Raw genomic sequence first — 21,441 nt, 5'->3', positions numbered from 1 at the left:
CCAAAAGCATAGAGGTTAAAGAACACCCTACTAAAGAATAAATGGGTCAACCAGGCAATTAGAGAAGAAATTTAAAAATATTTGGAAACAAATGAAGATGAAAATACAACAATCCAAATGCTTTGGGATGCAGCGAAGGCAGTCCTGAGAGGAAAATACATTGCAATCCAGGCCTATCTTCAAGAAATAAGAAAAATCCCAAATACAAAATCTAACAGCACACCTAAAGGAAATAGAAGCAGAACAGTTAAGACACCCCAAACCCAGCAGAAGAGAAATAATAAAGATCAGAGCAGAGATAAACAATATAGAATCTAAAAAACCTGTAGAGCAGATCAATGAAACCAAGAGTTGGTTTTTGGAAAAAATAAACAAATTGATAAACTTCTAGCCAGGCTTCTCTAAAAGAAAAGGGAGGGACCCAAATAGATAAAATCATGAATGAAAATGGAATTATTACAACCAATCCCTCAGAAATACAAGCAATTATCAGGGAATACTATGAAAGATTGTATGCCAACAAACTGGACAACCTGGAAGAAATGGACAAATTCCTAAGCACCCACACACTTCCAAAACTCAAGCAGGAAGAAATAGAAAACTTGAACAGACCCATAACCAGCAAAGAAATTGAATCAGTTATCAAAGATCTCCCAACAAATAAGAGTCCAGGACCAGATGGCTTCCCTGGGGAATTCTACCAGACATTTAAAGCAGAGATAATACCTATCCTTCTCAAGCTGTTCCAAAAAATAGAAGTACATTTTCAAAAGAGATCAAGAAAGGAGAGCTGAGAAAGATCTCCCAGGAGGCATGTGAGGCTTCACCTAAGCACAAAGTCCTTTTCCCTGAAACAAGGTACAGGGTAAAAGAAGACCTGAGAGACCACCCATAAGGCAGACTCCAGGTTCTTTTTATTCCAGGGTCTCTCCTTTTTCTTCTTTTTATGCCCTTAGGGTTCTCAGAGATTCCTAGATCTGTGGTTTGGTGTCTGACATTAACTTGTGGAAATTCTTAATCATTATTGATTTATTTATATATTTCTTCTTTCTCTTTCCTCCTTCTAATATTCCCATTACACACAGGTTACACAATTGTAGTTGTCCACAGTTCTTGGGAATTAAGTCTTGTTTTTTCAGTAGTTTTTCATTGCCTTTTGGCTTTTGAGTTTTCTGTTGATAAATCCTCTAGGTCAGAGATGCTTTCCTTGGTTGTTTCCAATTTACTAATTTGCCCATTAAAGGCATTCTTCATTTGGTTACAGTGTTTTTGATATCTAGCATTTCTTTTTAGTTCTTTCTTAGGATTTCCAGCTCTCTACTTATATTATCCATCTATTCTTGCATGCTAATTTACCCATTAGAGCTCTTAGCATATTAATCATAATTGTTGAAATTCCCAGTCTGATAGTTCCAACTCTGCCATATCTGGTTCTGGTGCTTGCTCTGTCTTTTCAAAATATGTTTTGTTTAGTTGTGGGTTTTTGTTTTTGTTTTTGTTTTTTTTTTGCCTTTTTGCTATACTTTGTAATATTTTCTTGACAGCCAGGAACATACAGGCTCAAAGGAATTGCTGCAAATAGGCCCTTAGTAATGTGGTAAGGCGGGGGTGGTGGGTAAAGGAAGCTACAATACTGTGGTTTGGTCTCCATCTTTTAGTGACCCTTGCCTCTGGACTATGCACTTCACACGTGTTTCTCCAGTAACCCCTACCCAAGTTGGAGAGGATGGCTGGGTTGAGTGGGGGAATTATTTCTCTTTACACCACTTGGAAGGCTAAAGCCAGCTGGAGTTGGATATTTCTCTTCCCCAGGTGAGTTAGGTTCCGATAATACCCCAGCAGGTTACGATCTGGTTAACTAGTTTCCTCTGAGGTCAGGCTTTTTCAAAAGAATAGAATAGTGTATTTCAAAATGGCTCTCTTTCCTTCTCCCTGCTATAAATGTGAGAGGACTTTACCTGAAATTTACTGTGGAAACTTCATCAAGTTCCTGGAGATAAATTTTAGAGCATTTTTGTGGCTCTCCCTCAGACTAGGTCCTTCTGAAGTTTTTGCGTGTCATCCTTGCTCAGGGGCCATGCTAATCTTCTCTGTATCGTTCCAATTTTTAGTATATGTGCTGTCGAAGCGAGCACCCTTCTGAAGTTTTTAACTCTCAGAATTGTCCACACTGGGCCTCTAGCAGTTTATCATTCATAGTTCAAGTGTTCATTTCCAGCACTGGTTCCTGTGGTGGTTTCTGTTCATGAGTCTCTCCTCTAGTAACCTATAGGATTCTGCCCCTCTAATTTTAGGAGTAGTGGTGCCCTGTGTCTTCCCTTTTCTGATGGAACTAAAAAGATGATTTGCAGTCTGTTCAGCTTTTTACTTGTTAAGACAGGTTGGCAACTTCCAAGCTCCGTACATGTGGGATTGGAAAGTCCAGAAGTGTGTGTGTGTGTGTGTGTGTGTGTGTGTGTGTGTGTGCGTGCGTGTGTGTTTTAGTGGTTACATGAATATAGCCAATTGTCAAAGCTTACCAAATGAATACTTAAGATCTGTGCGTTTTTTGTATTTAATAATGCCTCAGATACATATGTATATAAACATGTTTTTACATGCCCAAACAAAAGATATCATTTCCCTTAAACAAGATCTACTTCCTGATATATTCAGAAATGAGATCTATATCTGATGGAAATATCTATAATCTTGAATCTGTACATACATTAAGTCATGTATCATTTATTTTCCTTTTTTTGCTTCCTATCAACCTCCTACCTCTCATTCTCCATATACCTCCCTCTGCATATCTCCTATACAGGCTCCGTTGTCTGTAAGAGTGAGCAAAAACACTTGAGCTCTTCCAGCCATCAACAAATCTTCTTACCGCCAAGCCCTGCCATTTCGATCCAGCAAAGCTATTGTAAAATCATTTGTAACATTTTTTTCTTCTTTCCATAAGGAGTAGACATGAGAAGGTGAACCCAGTCTGAAAACATCTTTTATAAATGACTCTATTTGTCTCAATAGGAAGGGCCAAACATTTACATCATTTTAGGACTGAAAAGCATGGAGATTGGTTCTAACATTGGACCGCCCCCCTCCAGCCAAAAGGACTTGATTGTTTTGTTTCCTCCCGAGTTAAAACTATGTTTTTATATTTGTTCAACCTAGAGGAAGTGGACCATTCCTTATCCATCAAAACTAGAAGGGCCAAGCTATAGGTGGAGATTATTTAGTTATGGTAATGCTTTTTCTCCTTTCCTTTTCTTTAAACCTTGGGCTTCCATACCAAATTATAGTCAATTATCATGGTTTTCAGTGCTATAAAGTCACCATGAACATTGAATTAGTGAACACTGAGCTATCATTTCTAGGAGAAAGAGTTCATTTCCTGTGAGCCTCTGGTTACATTATTTTCATTGAATGATTAGTATATAGCTGGCTTCATGTATTTTGATGCCTTATTTAATATATATGTAATATGTATACACGTAATTATATATTTAGGTATCTGTATTATATATGTATTATGCATATATGTATACACACATGTATTGTTGATCCATCAACATTGTTGCCAATAGCACTCAAGTGTGAACAAAGCTAACATACACATTTTCTCTGTGAGGCACGTCATGACCTTCTTGTCCTTAGGAATGCTAGACAGCACTTTAGCACTATGCATAGGGACCTTTTTAAACAGTGAAGCCGTTAAAAAAAATCCTTACAAAAATGTGGCACTAGATAGACTGTGAAAGGAAGCTTGTTTACATTAAGAGACTTGAAACGAGAGGGTGGAGCACTGTCTTGTTCGACCCAGCTGAGAATTTGCACACCAGTTCCCCAAATTTTTCACTGTTCTGATGATGTGCATGTCCGTAAGTGATAAAGTGTTGAGAGTATTGATTTTGGGGTTACAAATAAGTTTCAGTGAGAAGGCTAATTCAGAAAAGCAGAATCCACAAATGAGCATCAACAGAATCTCTCCTGAAAACAGAATGAGTAGAATTTTTTTTTCTAATTTCTATGGTTTATGATTTAGTTTCTGAAGTTTCCTAATACATATAAACGGTCAGGAGTTAAAATCTTCCTTCTCTGATCCTTCTGTGGGAAAAGATCTTTTCTACAATTAGTAAGTTTTTCGATTCATTTCTCATTTTCTCAAATGTCTATACTATGCCAAGTATTCAAAATGAGAAAATGAGTTATTATCTCTACTTCAAACATGTAAAACTTAATTACAATTAATACAATTATGGTAAATTGAGGCTGGGACAAAAAGGCATGGCCAAATATGAGGTTAGCAGAAAAGAACTATAGAGAAAGTGCTATTAAAGTTGACTGTTGGTGAATAAACTGAAGTTTGCCCAGTGGAAAAGTGTCTACTGCATCAAATAAAGATAGGGGTGTGGTTATTTCCTTAGGTGGTTTTGATATTGTGATTTCAGTCAGTGGAAGTATTTTATTCCAACATTTTGATTCTGAAAATATTTGGAATTGTTTTTGAATGAAAACACTAATGTCAGAATTTCACAAAGATACCTTTTATTTCAAGAAGAATTTCTGGAGTTTTCTCTGAAAATTCTAACATTTTATGTACAAGACCATTAAACTATGTCTTTCCATTTTTGCATTTCTATGAATTGGGCAGAATCAACAAATGCCTATTGAGTGGTATTGAAATGATGGTGTCTCTGTATGCTTCTAGGACATGGGTATGGAGACTTAAAACTGCATGTCAGGTTGCAAGCTAGAGTTAGAAGTCTATTTCCATAGCACCTGTTGGAGATTATAGCCTACTCAAAGGTACCAGCAACATTGATGAGGAAGGAAAAGACACATTTGAGAATTATTTAAGATTTAGGTCATAATATCCTCTGGATGTTGGGGGAAATAGGGCTAATCTAGAGAGATACTCAGACATGAGGCACTCACCATAGCATGTGATAATAAGAACAGAACCAGATCTGGTCATTGACATTAATGGTGTACTTGCCATGAATCTCGCACCAATGTACAAATCACATCTAATCTAATTCTATTTTTAATGTTTTTATTTATTTTTGAGAGACAGAATGTGAGGGGGAGGGGCAGAAAGAGCCCAAGAATCTGAATCTGAAGCAGGCTCCAGGCTCTGAGCTGTCAGCACAGAGCCTGACACAGGGCTTGAACTCCCCAGCCAAGCAGTGAGATCATGACCTGAGCCAAACTCAGACGCTCAACAGACTGAGCCACCCAGGTGACTGTCATCTTATCGGATTCTTACAACTCTGTGAAAGAGTTACTATTTTTATCTTTATTTTTTGAATTAGAAAAATCAAATGCAAAGAGATTGGGATAACATTCCCAAGGCCACAGAGCTAACAGTTGGCAGACCTAGCATTTGAAAAAGCTACATTTAAATGCTTAATTTTCTATAGGATAAAATGTTCAGTGATGTATATACATGTAGTAGGATAGAAAAAAACGTGCATACTTTTTTGTAAACCTTTCTGTTACATGAAGATAGTGAACACATGTTTGTTCTATTCTGATATGTTCATATATTTTTAAATGACTATAAATAAAACATCTGGAATTTAGAAAAAGTTGAATATTTTCTTAGCATTGTTTGAAAGTGTGATGTAAATTAGCAGTTAAGAGTAAAACTGAACAGCAATGTCTGAGAAAACACAGCCTTGAGAATGAAGAATGAAATGATTCAATTTTTCATTTGGTGGGTTGATAGAGTATTCTTTAATTGGATGCTAAAATACTAACATGTATCCATGTATTTTCCAGTTAAGGATCCACATATAAGTATAATCCAAAGGCAGAATGTACACTGACCTTTATATTAAAGATCATGGGCAATATAAAAAAATTTGTTCTAAACCTCCAGATTATGAAAATCCATAACTTACTGGTGGTAGAAAATGTTTAAACCCAAATAAGTTATAATTTTTTTAAAACATTTTTGTATAATATCTAAAACATTATACATTACAGTATCTTATAAACTATAAAAAATATACCTTTTTTCAGTTGCTTCCCCAGTCCTCCGATGGGAATGTCTGAGTTGCAGCTGGTCATCTTATCAATTCTGGTCATGAGTTTTACCTAATGAGAATTTCTGGTTGGTTCAGGGCAATCCATTTCTTATGGGAAATCTGCATGAAACTCTTCCCTTTCCATATTTGGAGTGGGGAAGGTTGCTATACAAAGTCATTGCTGTGTAAAGACAGAGCAACATATTCTAGGGACTAGCAGATCAGTAATATTCAAAATTCACCATCTTCCCTCCCAATACGCTTCTGCTTTAAATCCAATTTCCTGGGGCACCTGGGTGGCTCAGTCGATTAAGCATCTGACTCTTGATTTCTGTGCAGGTCATGATCTCATTGTTTGTGAGATCTAGGCCCTCACTTACCCCCCACCCCACCCCACCCCCAGTTCAGGCCCTGACATCACAGAGCCTGCTTGGGATTCTCTTTCCTCTCTGCCCCTTCCCTGACTTGTGCACACATTGTGTGTGTGTGTGTGTGTGTGTGTGTGTGTGTGTGTGTGTGTGTGTGTGTGCGCGCGCGCGTGCGCGTGTGTGTCTGTTAAAATAAGAAAACAAACTTTAAATAAACCCAATTTCCTTTAATGATATCACCATTCTCCTAGTCATTCAAGTCCAAAGACTATAAAATCTTGACCTGTCTCTCACATTTGTGTTCCACATCCAAGCATTTGCCAATTCCTGTCTATCCTATCTTTGTGATAGGTTTTAGTTGGCTCGTCCTGTTTATCCAAAATGTTTATAACTTAATTTAGCCTCGTATCTCACACTTAGAACAGTTGGGATATGATTGAAGTGATCTATTTGGTCTATTACATCTTCCTGAAGTATTTTTATAGCTTCCCAAGTAATCTTTCTGAGATAGGACATAAGTTGTGTCACACCAATAGGTTCCCAAAGTCTTAACCCTAATTTCAAACACTCTCATTTAGTTGTAACACCCTCCAGCCTCTGACCAGAATATAATTTTATGGACATAGTTTCTACTGGTCTATCATGTACCCTACCAACCAAACTGAAGAACAAAATTGTTCCCTCATGTGGCTGACCGTTTTTACCCCCAATTTCCTTAATCTTATTTCCACCCTTAGGATAACTCTACATGTTAACATCCTATCTAGTCTTTAAGATCCAACTACTATGCCATATGACTACTGTAAGTCTATCATCTGAAAATAATCTGCTCAGCATAAATTCACAACTTGCTTTGTGTTTCTCTTAAGGTATTTAGAGTTATGATCTGTCTTATGGATTTTATATTATTGTAGTCCATCACAGAGCATTTTGCTTACTGTAACTACTCAATAAATAAAATGAATGGATTTTTGCATGTCAATGGAAAAGCTTCTGGGGGATAGAGAGAAATGTCATGTTACATGCAACAGAGAATCAATTACTTAAACTCAGACGACTGAACTGTATTGGCAGTGTGGCTACTGAGACATAAAAGGATCGTTAAACTTCTTGAACTTTAGTTTTTCCATGTATTGGTTATCATGGTATTTTCCAGATTTCCTTCACACAGAGCCATGACAGCTTGGTAAATACAATGATAAGACCAATTGGAACTTGATTTAAGTCAATAAGTTGGTGGGCTTTACATTTGTGAACAGCCAATAAGAAAATAACATTCATCATCTGACTTCTTCATATATTTCGTGAAACATAATTCTTTCAAGTCTATCAAAAAAAAAAGTATTGATGTTAACGACTTGCACATAGTTTCCTAATCAAACTCCCCCTTCCTTCCTATAATAAACCAAAATAAGATGTAAACTCTCCTATACATCTAATCCTATTAGACTTCTGTAAAACAATCAGGAAAGGTTAACTTGATTATTCATTTGTCTAGTCAAAGCAATTCACAACTAGCCAAAGGAACAATTGTAACTAATTCTAATTCAACAATAAAAATTATATTTATGTAGCGCCCAAACTATAAAGGTGTAGAGACAAAAGTGCAGCACATATTTTTTAAGTAAATGTGCAAATTTAAAAACCCAAACACTCCTTCAGGCCTAATGGTTAAATTATTCTATTCAGATATATCACTAGATATGATAACGCCTGTTGTCCTGGGACTCAACTTTTGGCTGTGTCCTGAAGGAGGAGAAGTGTCTTTAGTTTCCTGCTTTCTTGTGCCCCATTTCTTCCCAGCTATTGCTTTTTGTTCCCATCCTGTCTGATTCTTGTGCCAACTATTAAAATCTTTAGTCCCAGAAATGGAGAGGTTTTATCATTGCACAAGGAAATTTTTAATTTGCATCCAAAATCCTGAGGTATTTGGTTTTTTAAACTATGCTTCCCATATGTGGAGCCTTCAAATTGAAAACTGTATTCCTTTTTTTTTTTCTTTTATAATGTAATGCTCTCCAAATTTTTTTGGAAACATTAAATTTATAGAAAATTTGCAAATGCAGTTCAGACTTGTTTTATCTGAGCCATCTTACAGTCGTGTTCCCATATGATACCCTGTCACCCCTAAGTACATTAGCATGCACTCCATACACAAAAGGACATTCTCCTACATAATCACAGTGCAGAGCATGAAAGTAAGAAAATTAACAATGGTACATAATTACCATCTGTAGAATGATGCTCACATCCCATTTGAAGTTTTCCCAGATTCTCCAAAAGCATTTTTTTATAAGGGAAGGATCTAGTTCAGAATGCTGTGTTGCCTTTACTTGCCATGTATGCATCTTTAGGCTCCTTCTTTCTTGAACAATTATTCAGTGTTTTCTGGATTCTCATGACTTTCATACTTCTGAAGATTATAGGCCTGATATTTTATGAAATGTCTTTCAATTTTGGTTTACTGATATTCCTTAAAATTAGATTCAATTTCCACATCCTTAACAGGAATATCAGATTCCGTGTGATTTTTCTTGCTTCTGATCAGGTGGAACATAATTTTGACTTGCTCCGTTACTGGTGATGTCCACTTTGATCATTTAAGATGTTATGGATCAGGCTCTCCCCTGTCAAGGTATTAATTTTCCCTTTGTTATTCAGTATTTGAAGCTGTATAAGTATTCCTTACCAATATTTTAACTATATTGGAGATATTTGGTTTCCTATTTTATTCAGTAGATAATAATATGCTACCACTGTTTATATTGACTATGAAATTGTCCCATATTTGGCCAGGGGAAGCTAGATCCCAAGAACTTTTGGCACATCCATCAGTTTTTACGTACTTCCTTGTTTTCTGACCAAACAAGATGCAAGCTCATCTTCTATATCTTATGCTGCACAGTCATGGAATCAGCCATTTCTTCAGAAATGGAAAGAAGTTGAAAATAATATTTAGAAACCAATATCTACATACTTGGTATAATAGCTACCAGGTCCTGTTAGCAGACAGCTAGAGAATATGTTCATATATTATACACATCTATCCTTTACATCTGTATTTATATCTATATTGATGGAAAACCATGAATTCCCACCGATGGCAAGTATTTCATTTGTTTCTGTATTTTAACTATTGTAGCTCCCTTTTCTCACAATGAGAATTTTCTATTTGTCTTAATGTATTTGAATTCTTATCCATGTAACCAATCTCTGCTACCAACTCCACTTCACATACGATTGCTCTTCTAACCCCATGGGCTCTAACACCCTCTGCTGGGCTGCCTCTCCTATCTGGACACTCTCCTCACCTTACCCAAGAGCTTACACCCAAGCCCATTCCTTGACGTGGATGTCTTACTCACCCTGATGGGCTTTGATATTGTTGCCTGGCTGCCCCTTCACACTGATGTCCTCCTTGAGTGTTTCATAGAAGGCCATGAATACCATTTTGAGAGAAGTACTCTAAGCATGGACTTAGGAGCAGTTGTCACACATGGCTTAATTTGTGTTTTAGGGAGACTGCAGATGTGTAAAAGAGCTGAATCGAGAATCTAGAAATGGTTTAGTATCTTTCCAATTTTATCTCCCAAGGTATATCAATAGAAATTCTGGCTAGAGCAGTCTCTCTTATGCTGTGACCTCCCTATGAATAACATTTTTACTGGGCTTTCCCCTTCCTCCTGTAATGTCTGTGTCATTCCGTTCTGCCTATTCCAGTGTAAGTCTTCAAGAACCATTCTTCTACCGTGGCTTTTACGCTTATACAGGGCCAACCCCTCTTGAGTGGATGTTCTTCTCACTTTGCTTGGCCTCTTGTGTAACTCAAAAGTTATTTAAAAATATTTCAAATTACCCGGTTATTTAGTGATACCTCCTGATGAACTCCTAAAGCACTTAATAGTATCAGGTATTGGACATCTACATGCTCCACCTCTAATTGTTGCCTTTTTCCTTTTTAAATTACCTTCCTGGCGATGTCATAAGTTCTTTGTAAACACGGATCCTATATAATAATTATATTCCCACAGCCTAAAGCATATTGCTTTACATTCATGAAGTCCTTGAAATATTTGCAAGGGTGGTAAACAAATAACCATAGTCTTAATTCTTTTAGTTATAAGAGAAATCCCTGAGAGTTGGAGTGATTCTTATTCAAAAATTGTTGGAAGGTTAAAATAGCATGAAAAGTGATTTTAGCAAATATGGTACAAAGTGAATTACTGCTTTTTGTACGTGAGAGAGTAATTTGCCTAGAAGTATCTGGGATATATGGTAACATTGGAGTTAGGCTCCACAAAGCTAAAGGCTATTGTTTGATAGTATAGGAGAGAAAGCTGCTGGTATATGGCTCTTTCAGCAAATCTGTAGACTCATGGTGCTCTCTTAATACATTTTGACAAGTAATTACAAAGATGTAAATAAGAGGGAAAAAGAGTCAAAAAGACCCTGGCATCAGAATAATTGTATTTCTAAAGTAGTATAGATAATACAATGGAAAGGGGTCCATCTTGTCAGTCTTTCTCAATGTCCTTCAAACTTATGCCCGTACTCCAGAAGCCAAGGAAAATAAAATTGAAGAATTCTAAAGGTCTATAAGACCTGATTGAAACTACTCCAAAAATTATATGCTGCTCTTTTGAGGGGATTTCAGAGTTAAAGTGGGAAAAGGGTTTATTGATCCACATGTAATGGGAGAGAAAGGAATTGGAAAGGATCAATGAATTCATTGAGTTTTGCTCAGCTTGATCTTGCACACAATACATTTAAACATTAAGAAATAAATACACTCGGAGCTTTCTAGACTGGCTCCTTACAAACCAAATTGATTGGTTTCTCAAATTTTCATTCAATGATACAACATTCTCTAGTGTGATAGACATATGATCAAATGGGAATGTAAATTCAAATTACTGCTTCCAGACGATTTTGCTTGAACTGTGTTATCACTTTATCTTCCCACACTTAAACTATGTACAATTACAAAAAGAGGTGCAAATGAAAATTAGTAAAAACGTTGATATATAGCTGTGAAATGTCAGGAAGAAAGCAGCAAATTCTCTGTGGCAACAATGGAGTATGAACTTTCTGATGTTGAAAAGGGCATCATTGAAGGAAAACACGATAGAAATAATTGCAAAGTATTGCAGGTGAGGCATTACACAACACATGGAAAAGAGTCCAATGGAAAATGTCACTGTTGAAATACAGTGATGAGGAAGGAGGTTGGAATTGGGATAAGGAGTAAATGACTTAAAAGTGCTAAAGCATAAACAAAGATTTGCATCAAATGTAAGGGACTATTGGGAGAGTTCTAGTGGTTCTTCACTATCAACTGAGTTTATAAAATAATACTGATTGCATAAGATGACAATTCATTGAAACATAGTTAAGGAATGTGCCAAAGTGTAGTGTTAGCTCCAAAGATACAGATGGTCCCTGGTTAATGATTATTTGACTTACAACATTTTGACTTTATGATGATGTGAAAGTAATACACATTCAGTAGAACCTATGCTTTGAATTTTCACCTTTTCCCAGGTTAGCAATGCGTGGTTCCATACTCATGATGGTGGGCAGTGGCAGTGAGCTGCAGCACCTCTTCAGCCCTGCAATCACAAGGGTAAACAACAGCTACTCTTATGACATCCTGGTTTTCACTTTCAATACAGTATTCAATAAATTGCATGAGGTATCCAACACATTATAAAATAGGTTTTGTGTTAGATGATCTTGAGCAACTGTAGGCTGATATAACTGTCTTGAGCTCATTTAAACTAGGCTAGGCAAAGCTATGATGTTCGGTAGGTAACGTATATTAAATGCATTATCAATTTACAATATTTTTTAATGTTTATTTTTGAGAGAGGGAGAAAGAGACAGAGTGTGAGCGGGGGAGGTGCAGAGAGAGAGGGGGAGACACAGAATCTGAAGCAGGCTCCAGGCTCTGAGCTGTCAGCACAGAGCCTGATGCAGAGCTCAAACTCACTCACTGAGAGATCATGACCTGAGCTGAAGTTTGGAGACTTGACTGACTGAGCCATCCAGGAACCCCTACAATATTTTTAACTTATGATGGACCTATCCAGATGTAACTCCATTGTAAGTTGAGGAAGATCTGTATTTTATCTGGAAAAAACAAAAACAAACTTTGACTGCATGAAGCTTACACACTAGTGTCCCAGTAGAAGGAAGACAGATGGTAAATGAAAAATAAACCTGAAATTAACCCTGTGATGGAAGTGCTATGGAGAAAGATAAAGCAGAGAAAGGGGAATAAAATGAAGGGACAGACAAGTTGTGCTGAAATGTTTAATACAGTAGTCAGGGAAAGTATCACTGATTAGGTGACATTTCATCCAAAGATAATCATCAAAAATAAAAGTGAAAAAGCAAGATACATTGTGGAGAGCATTCCAAGAATGGGCAAGCAAGTTACAAGAGCTCTGCGGAAGCATGTCTGCTGTATTTAAGAAATATCATGGAGTCCACTGGTCAGTAGTCCAGTGTTAGCTGAGTGAGCTCCTGTATCCTATGCATATTATATATCTGGGTGTGAAATGATGGTAGACCCAATAAGTCACTTATTTAGCACCAGTTATACAAGGAAGAATTTAAGATCGTGAAAACAACGTAATAAGTGATATAATGTTTCTCCTCTTTGCAGCAAGTACACACATGTGTGCGGGATATAAAGAATTTTTATAGGTCTTTAAACAAAGATGGAACTGTTTTTGTAAATAAGATTTAATTTTAAGAGAAATTATAAGCTTCAAGGATTATATTAGGGAAATCTACATTCCTTAAAATGTTGGAACAGTCTAATTTCTGGTTCCTATCTAAAGGAATATGCTGTATTCCACATAATAGTTGGTCTATCACAGGGTCCCCAATTTAATTTTTTTCTCCTACAGCAATAAAAAGGATCATACCAGGAAATTCAAAATTTCAATTTATATTATACTTTTATAGCTAACATTAATTATAGAACCTATGTAAAACTATGCAGAAGGCATTCTCCGTATAATTTCCTTCAATAGTCCTTTCAGTATAAAATAGCTGAGATCAAGTTTACCAACTATTATGTTTTTAGATATGTTAATAATGAACATAATAAGAATTCAATGTGAAAAGTGAAAAACTCATTTAGGAAACAAATAGTACACAAATATTTTATCTTAAGATCCTATGATACATGATGGATTTTTATCCTAGAACTATGCTGTGCTTTGGAGTTACTGAAAAACAATGATTATTTTATACGTGTATTGTAACCAGTGCCTTAGTACTTCATGCCTGGATTGAAATTTTGTTCTTAAATCAAGATTTCTATTTCCCATCCTGTCCTCTACTCATTTCCTTAGGAACTATTAGAAGTTAAAATATATTGAAGGAAAGCAATTCACCAGACATGAACTAGCCTTTGTTACTAAATCATAAACATAAAATATATGCCCCTTCAAAGTTTAACCGGTTTGCAATTTGTATGCACGCATTACCTCTACCAGAAGGATTACTCATCATTTAATTATATGAAAGAGAGGGGTTGTTTATAAGCAATTTATGTTAAATACTATTCATAAAAGTATTTATAGAAACCGGGGCAAGTGATTCCTTACTGTAGAAATATAACAAGAACTGAGTATCCTGACAGCATTTTAAAACCTGAAGTCAAAATGTCTTTTTGTTCTCTCCTAACTTCCTATGTTTATAACTTGTTAAACTTTGATTCCTAGACAGTGTTCCCTCAAGTCATAGTTTCCTGCCTGTAGCCAGTCTCTTTGGCAGTGGATTTTACATTTATTATAATTGAACATCATCTTCCTGCAAACATGCGATGTGTCACATGATATTTCTTTTCTGATTCTGCAAGCTGCTGAGAAGGTGGATTTTATAGTGTCTGCAAAAGATAGCAATGTCTAGGTTGCTTGTGAAGCAAGGGTTTATATTTACAACAGGCGAGATGAAATAAAAGTGACTTTGGTCCCTTTATACGTGGGTGCTGTAGGGATAAGTGAGAATTGATAGGCTTTAATGTTGCAGATAAGAAGGCTACAAAATGGGAAATTAATTTGTTCATTAGCAGAAAGGAATGGTGATTTAGAAGAAGAATAAGGGGAAAAGCCTGGCAATTGGTAATTCACACTCAATCCATGTAAATAGTTCATCCTAGCATTTTCATTTAAATTTCATTTAACTTTGCATTTAAGTCATCTCCCAAATAATGTGTTTTTAGAATCTATTACATTGCAGTTCTTCTGATCCCACAACTATGGCTCTTGATTTCATTCCAAACTTAGGAATTATTCAGTTAATAATTTAGGGAATCAATAATATTTGTCCTGATTTATTTTTTTGTGTGTGTGTTTGAGAAGACACCTCAATCTCACACTTTTCCAAGGCATTGAGGAAATAATTTGATTTTTAAATTATTCAGTCATTAGTGTTAAAATTCCAGAGACAAAAAAAAATGTGTGGACCCAATGCTGTGTGATAGAATACATTAAAGAAACTCCAAAAACAAGTCAATTGTCAGAGCAGTAATGAGGTCTCATAGAAAAATACTTGCCCTGCTGTATCCTGTTTTATTGATTTAACACAAATTTTATCTTGTTTTATCTTCATAGTTATAGGTTGTATTAATTTATCTGTGATATGTTTTAACACATGATTGTTTTGACAACGGGTCTTGTTTTGACATACAATACAGAGGTATTGTAACCCAAACTGAATTTTTTCAAGTCCAATAACAAGTACAGCTAATTATTCCTTCTGTAGTAGAAAATTGTCCCTGACATGGGAATGCCTATCTCTATGCACAGTGTATACTGAGGGGTGGAAACAGAGGTTAAAAATCTGGAATATTATGTATTTAAAACTGCATGTAGAATAGAAATCACTTTATCTTTGATAAATTTCTTATTGTCACAGTGAGGTCTACTTCTTCTTAGAAGTATACAATTTGGTTAGATAATGCAGTTTTCAGACAAAGCCATCAATGCTAATATTGCATAGTCTCTTAGATAGACATTTTACTTACTATGGGATGTATATTGGCAAATGTTCTTTTAGATCTTTGAGTTTCATGGATCTTCTCATTCTATAGTTATTGATGAATGAATGGAACTTATGATTTACATTCCAGTAATTTTTCATTTGCTCAAATACAATGGATGCATATGGTTGTGTAATTGTGTACTTCTTATATTCTTTATTTCAATCTCCAGGTCTCTTGGCAATGGGATTTCTTGTGATATGATTGTTCTTTTTCTCTAGCTCATAGTAGGTACCAATCAAATAGAGCTTTCCTCCAAACAAGATTTCTGATGAGTGAGCAGACAACCTGAATCAATTTTAAAATAAGACCATTGTCTATAATCCCAGATTATAAAATATCCTTTTACTTTTGTGTAATGAGTTATAAAAATGAGTTATGGAAGTTGAAATCCAGAACTGCTCAAGGAACATGAATCGGTTTGGAGTAGAGCTCCCATCATGGTGAACATGGGCGGAGATGGATGGGTCCTTTGCTGTTCTTACCAAGATTTAGTAGATTTTCTTAAATGTGTTTCCATTCATTGTATGCCCTGACAATTTTTGAGACTTCAAATGGTTGGGTATTTTTATAATTTTCACTAAGTATAGTTGTTTCACTGGGGAGAGGGTCCATGAAAATCCTTACATCGTATTCCAGAGACAAGATCCCTGATGTGGGGTTTCTTGAACAGATAGTGAATGTTGCTTACTACATGTTGTCTCTTATAAAGTCAAGTTCTGGAAGCAGAATATTTCATATTCTGTGGGAAACCTAGAGAGGGGCCCCAGTTGGTGGAGCAGAGAGATATCACAGTTTCTGGGGGAAAGCTCTGGCATAGAGAGTCAAAGCTGAGTGATCCTATAAAATAGAGCACAGGACAGGTTCTGTTGAAGATTCAAGCAGTGTACTTTCATATTCAGTGATTTCATTTTCTTAAGGAGTAGAGAAATAAAGAGCTATGTTCACTAGCACTGGCTTGAGCAAATAACATTGAAAAGTTCTATTTCCTAGGAGAGAAAGGCCAAGTATATGTTGCCTTTAAGACTCCATCATTTCTGCAGTAATGTCTCTTTAAAAAAAAAAATCTTCTACTGGCTCTCCACTAAGAGTAAATCATCATTTACTTTTTTATGTATGAGAAATAATCTGTCATATACTTTTGAAATGACATCTATGATAAAGAACAGAAAATTGATGTTAAATGCATCCCTATTACAGTGTGTTAAATAGCATTAAAAACACTTTCCTTGGCATTTTTTATAATGGGAAAAATGTAGCTAAATACACAAAAATTGTTCTTATCCATTACTTATAAAAACCATGGCCTCTATTCTAGTTCTTCTATTATAAATCGGGAATTAATTGTAATTGATATAACCTAGTAATTTACTCCTGTTTCTTTTCAAACATAAAATCCTCTGTTTATAATTTTCCTATTAAGAACCTGACTATTCAACTACTGAATAGAAATCATTAGGACAACTGAAGAAATGAAAACTTGAGAGGTTTTGGCAAGTAGTAGTCTCTCGACTACAAATCACTACAAAGGAAACATTACTTTTCTTTGTTTGACATTTCCTGACTTGTGTACTTTATCATGTACTAAAGCCTTCCCATTAGCCCCCAAACACATCATCTTTGTACAAAATTAAGATGCTGAAACTAGTTACAACTATAACTAAGTTAGTTATTTGGCCCTTAAGATTTTGGAAACTTGTGCAAAATACTTTTTGCTAAAAAATAAGTGTTAAATTACATATTTAATAAAGGGCATCCCAGTGACAAAAAATTCAGTACTCAAAGTACCTAATTGCATGCTGAATATTTCTTTAGCTACTCTCTACTTTGAAATTAATTGTAAAAAATTAACTTACTTTCTAATGGTATTTACTTGAATCAGTGCCCAGATCAAGAAAAAAATATTATCTGCTTCTCATAGGCTACCTCTTGCTTTCTTGTAGTCCTAACGCACCACCTGTGGGTAATTCCTCATTTTTAGCACTAGAGATCAGTTTAGTTTTTTTTTTTAAACACAGATATACTGCATTTTTTAAAGTTTTTAAACACAGATATACTGCATTTTTTAATGTTTTTCAAAAATTTTGGTGAGATCTATTTTAATGTGGTTGCTGTTCATTCTCTTTTGTATATATTAGTCCGTATGTATTTTGCAGAGATATAGAACACTTCCAGTATTACTGAACTTAGAGGAAAGACTTTGGGGGAAAACAAACAGACATTTACCAGCACGGTTCTTCTGTTTACTAGAAATAGATGGATTCAAGGTGACAACAGCTAGAGAGGTATCACAGGACATCAACACAATCATGGAAGCTTGCCGGTCACGCAGGGTTTTTGGCTCTCCGCCTGGTACCCAGGCATCTGAGAAGTGACAAGTTAGCTCACTGAATAGTAAAAGGCTGATAGAAGGGGATGCCTGGTGGGTATAATTGTCCTCATAAACTTTCAGCAAAAAGGATAAAAGAAGAAGATAAAAATAAAGAATAAGAAAATGTGATATGGGCTTACATAAAAAATGTGGTCCTAAAATTCCAAAGGATCTGCTCTATTGTTTTTACCTAAGAAAAGGTGTCCATTTACAGAAAGTTTTTGGAATTACCTTTCTTCAGAAACTCTAGTTGAGTAGGAACTATCAAGCTGATGAATGACATTTGTCATTTTATGATTTTCTCCTTAGTAAGTAGTGCTGGACTTCAGACTGGGCCAGTTGGAGTTATTGACAATGAACCTCACATAGAAGAGGCAGACAATGAAGTGATTTTAGAAGGGTCATAGTTGAATCTGTGAGTCAGAAAGCAGCCTAACACTGCTAATCTGCCAATTTTTATTTTCACTACAGAGAAACAAAATTCAATGTAAAGGTATTATTTGCAAGTGTGCTATATGTTAGGAATGAAGATATATTTACTTTGTTAATGTCAGTATTACTAATGGAATCTTGGCAGAAACTAATTTATTTACTCTTTTAGGTTCTGTTTGTAGTCAAGAAATGAAATGTCAATATACTACCCTCATATTTTGGTATAATTGTATTTTAAACTACAAGATACAAAACAAGGGGAAGCAGTCAACAAAAGTAAAATATATCATGGATCTTAAATGGTTCTATCACTGTGTTACTGGGTACTTGAAGCAGAACACTAAAGGTACGCCAAAAGGGAGCGTTGTGCTCAAACTTAGGGTGTAAGTGCGTGTATGCGTGTACTATTGGAGGAATGAAGGTTGTTACAGTGTTTAGGATGTATGCTATTTTTGTTGAGGCATCCCAGTCATCCCAAAGTTTTTATTCTTTGCTTTTGATAATGTCCATATTCTTGGCCTGATTTCTTGAACACTCTTTCCTTCTTTAGTGTTGAAAGTAAGTGTATTTTAATTTGTGAAAAAGTAATATTTATAGGGGAAAAGAAATTGGAAAACAACAACTTTTTCCAAGTAGATGTTGGGATCTTGATGGCCAAAACTGATTTAATCTAACATGTGATTTATAGTTTAAAAAGAGAAATTGCTTTTAAATGTTCCCCCTGCCCCTTGATGTACGTGTATGCATGTGTGCGAGTGCTTGTGCTTTGGTCCCTTTTCATCCAGTTATCGGCATCCTTATATATTAAACTTGAGTTGTACCTCAGTTCCATCAATCAGAAAATTCACTGGCATTTTTGTGTAATTCCCCGCTATTACCAGTGACAGTTTTTTCCCCAGCCACTACCCTTAGGGATTTTTACCAATTACTCCCTCTCTAATAGAGGCAATTTAAAAATCACTAGAATCTTTAAAATGAAACAGTTGGCTGTTTCAGGCAGCAGTAGATTTGAAGTGGGGTTCTGGGGAGTTTTTCCAGGAATACTATAAACGCCTGGGGCAATGGTCTCACAGATTAACTAGATCACAGCTGGGATTCTGAACAGCTGAAGTGAATGATAATGGACTTTTAGGTCCCTTTGATGTCTGTTACCATTTCCTGTCTTAAGTCTTAGCATTAGAGTATACATGATTTTTTGTTATAGAAATTATTCTAAGGTAGATTAGCTCCATCAACAAATAATGATTACAATAAAGGAATAGATATGTAATTGATTTTCTCAGGTCAGATACTTTTAAAGATGCCACCACTTTTTTCAAAGCTTGTCATTTTCTCTTAAAATCACCTTTTTGGGGTCTGATGAGAAAGTGTGTGTGTGTGTGTGTGAGAGAGAGAGAGAGAGAGAGAGACAGAGACAGAGCAGTTGGAAGGAAATGGCAGATATTACCTTCGAAATGTTATAAAGTACATTCATGGACCATGTGGATTTTTCTGTATGATCTGGTATATGAACCATGTTTTGAATGTTATGTACGAACTGGGAAAGGATGTGTATTATGCAGCTTAGGTTAACTTTGATAATCATGTTGCTCAACTTTTCTGATTTTTTTCATATTTGAATTAGCAATTAAAGTCTCCCGCCATGGTTGTAGATTTATCCTTTATTTCTTCTAGGTTTCTCAATATTGATTATATACATTTTAAGATGATATTGTTAGGTGATGCAAATTTCAAATTGTTACAGCTTGCTGATGAATTGAACTTTTATTATAAAGTAAATTTCTTTTCCTTTAGAAATCCTTTTTGCCTTACGTTCATTTTTGTCTGATATTAATAGAGGAACAACAGCTTTATTTGGCTAGTGTTAAAATGTGATAGCTTTCCTCCATAAAGACAGTTAGGTGGCCTCAGAGGAGAGGAAGAGAATCAAGATACGAACCAAGGGTTAAGGGTTTATCTCCTAGAAATAAACACACTGTGCCAGAAATGGCAGCGGAAATTATACATCAGCAATAACTATTAAAAGTTGCCAAGTTGAAATATTTTGAAACTATTAATAATCCTAACAGCCATGCTAGAGTAAAATGAAATTAGCTATTATCTGTAAAATAAATAATATATGTAATATAATGAAATGTAATATAATGAAAATAAATTATAATACACAGTAATAATAAAGATGATGTTATTTCCATTCATTTATGTTTGTGATATTTACACATGTTTAAAATCTTTAATTTCTTACTCGATACAAGTATTCATTTTTGCTCCTACTGTTACCTTGATAATTTCTATTTTTCTTAGAGTTCCCTACATTGTGTATATGTCAGGTCACAAAACAAGGACCTTCCTCTGCCTTCAGCTTTTGATATTGTATTTATGAGGTCTCTCTGTAAAAATGCCAATTAATTGGGTAATTTATATTCTCATAATCTCTGGAGCATTTATTTCTTTAGAAATAATGTCATCGGTTATTCTGTCCAGTGTTTTTTCATTTATATTTTTAGGATTTATGATCAGTATTTCACTTTTGTCCTCTTCTACTTTGTCCATTACATACTGCATTTGCTGCTTTTAGCAGTTGTGTTAGAAATTATAGCATGCATAATTTACTTAGTGTGCAAATTTAATCAATATTACTACCCCTTTTAGGAAATGACAGAAAGTTAAGGCAGTTTTACTGTTTATTCTTTTAAGTTATTTTGTTATGTATCTCAATGTTTTCTTTCAATGAATTATTCATTGTTGTTGATCAAGTTGAAAATACCATTTGTTAAGAATAGGATAACTTCTAGGGGCTCCTGTGTGTCTCAATCGGTTAAGCGTCCGACTTTGTCTCAGGTCATGATCTCACATTTCATGGATTTGAGCCCTGCATCCGGCTCTGTGCTGATAGCTCAGAGCCTGGCGCCTGCTTTGGGTGCTGTGTCTCCCTCTCTTTCTGCCCCTTCCCACTCACGCTCTCTCTCTCTCTCAAAAATATTAAAAAATTAAAAAAGGATAACTTCTACTTACCTTTTTTTGTTTATACAAACAACTTGTTTATATGGAAAAACATACTGAAACAGTTTTCATACATTCTACATCTCATTTATAGGTTTTGTCATATTGTTTGATAATACCCCTGCTTAAAGTCCTAGTGTTTTGTTTGTTATTTCTGCTTATTCTTATTCTATTCTTTTGTTTACAAGGATACTACTT

At 35.4% G+C, this 21,441-nt stretch overlaps 1 non-coding gene across 1 annotated transcript; it reads right to left on the bottom strand.

Moving 5' to 3' along the window:
• Positions 1–2,027: 2,027 nt before the first annotated feature.
• LOC122236753 lies at positions 2,028–2,135 on the bottom strand. Its single transcript, XR_006215005.1, has one exon. It is a non-coding gene; the product is annotated as a U6 spliceosomal RNA (small nuclear RNA).
• Between the last annotated feature and the right edge of the window lie 19,306 nt (positions 2,136–21,441).

The sequence above is a fragment of the Panthera tigris genome, chromosome A2 (assembly GCF_018350195.1).
Source record: "Panthera tigris isolate Pti1 chromosome A2, P.tigris_Pti1_mat1.1, whole genome shotgun sequence".
Lineage (NCBI taxonomy): Eukaryota > Metazoa > Chordata > Mammalia > Carnivora > Felidae > Panthera > Panthera tigris.
This window is presented reverse-complemented; position numbering and strand designations above follow the sequence as displayed.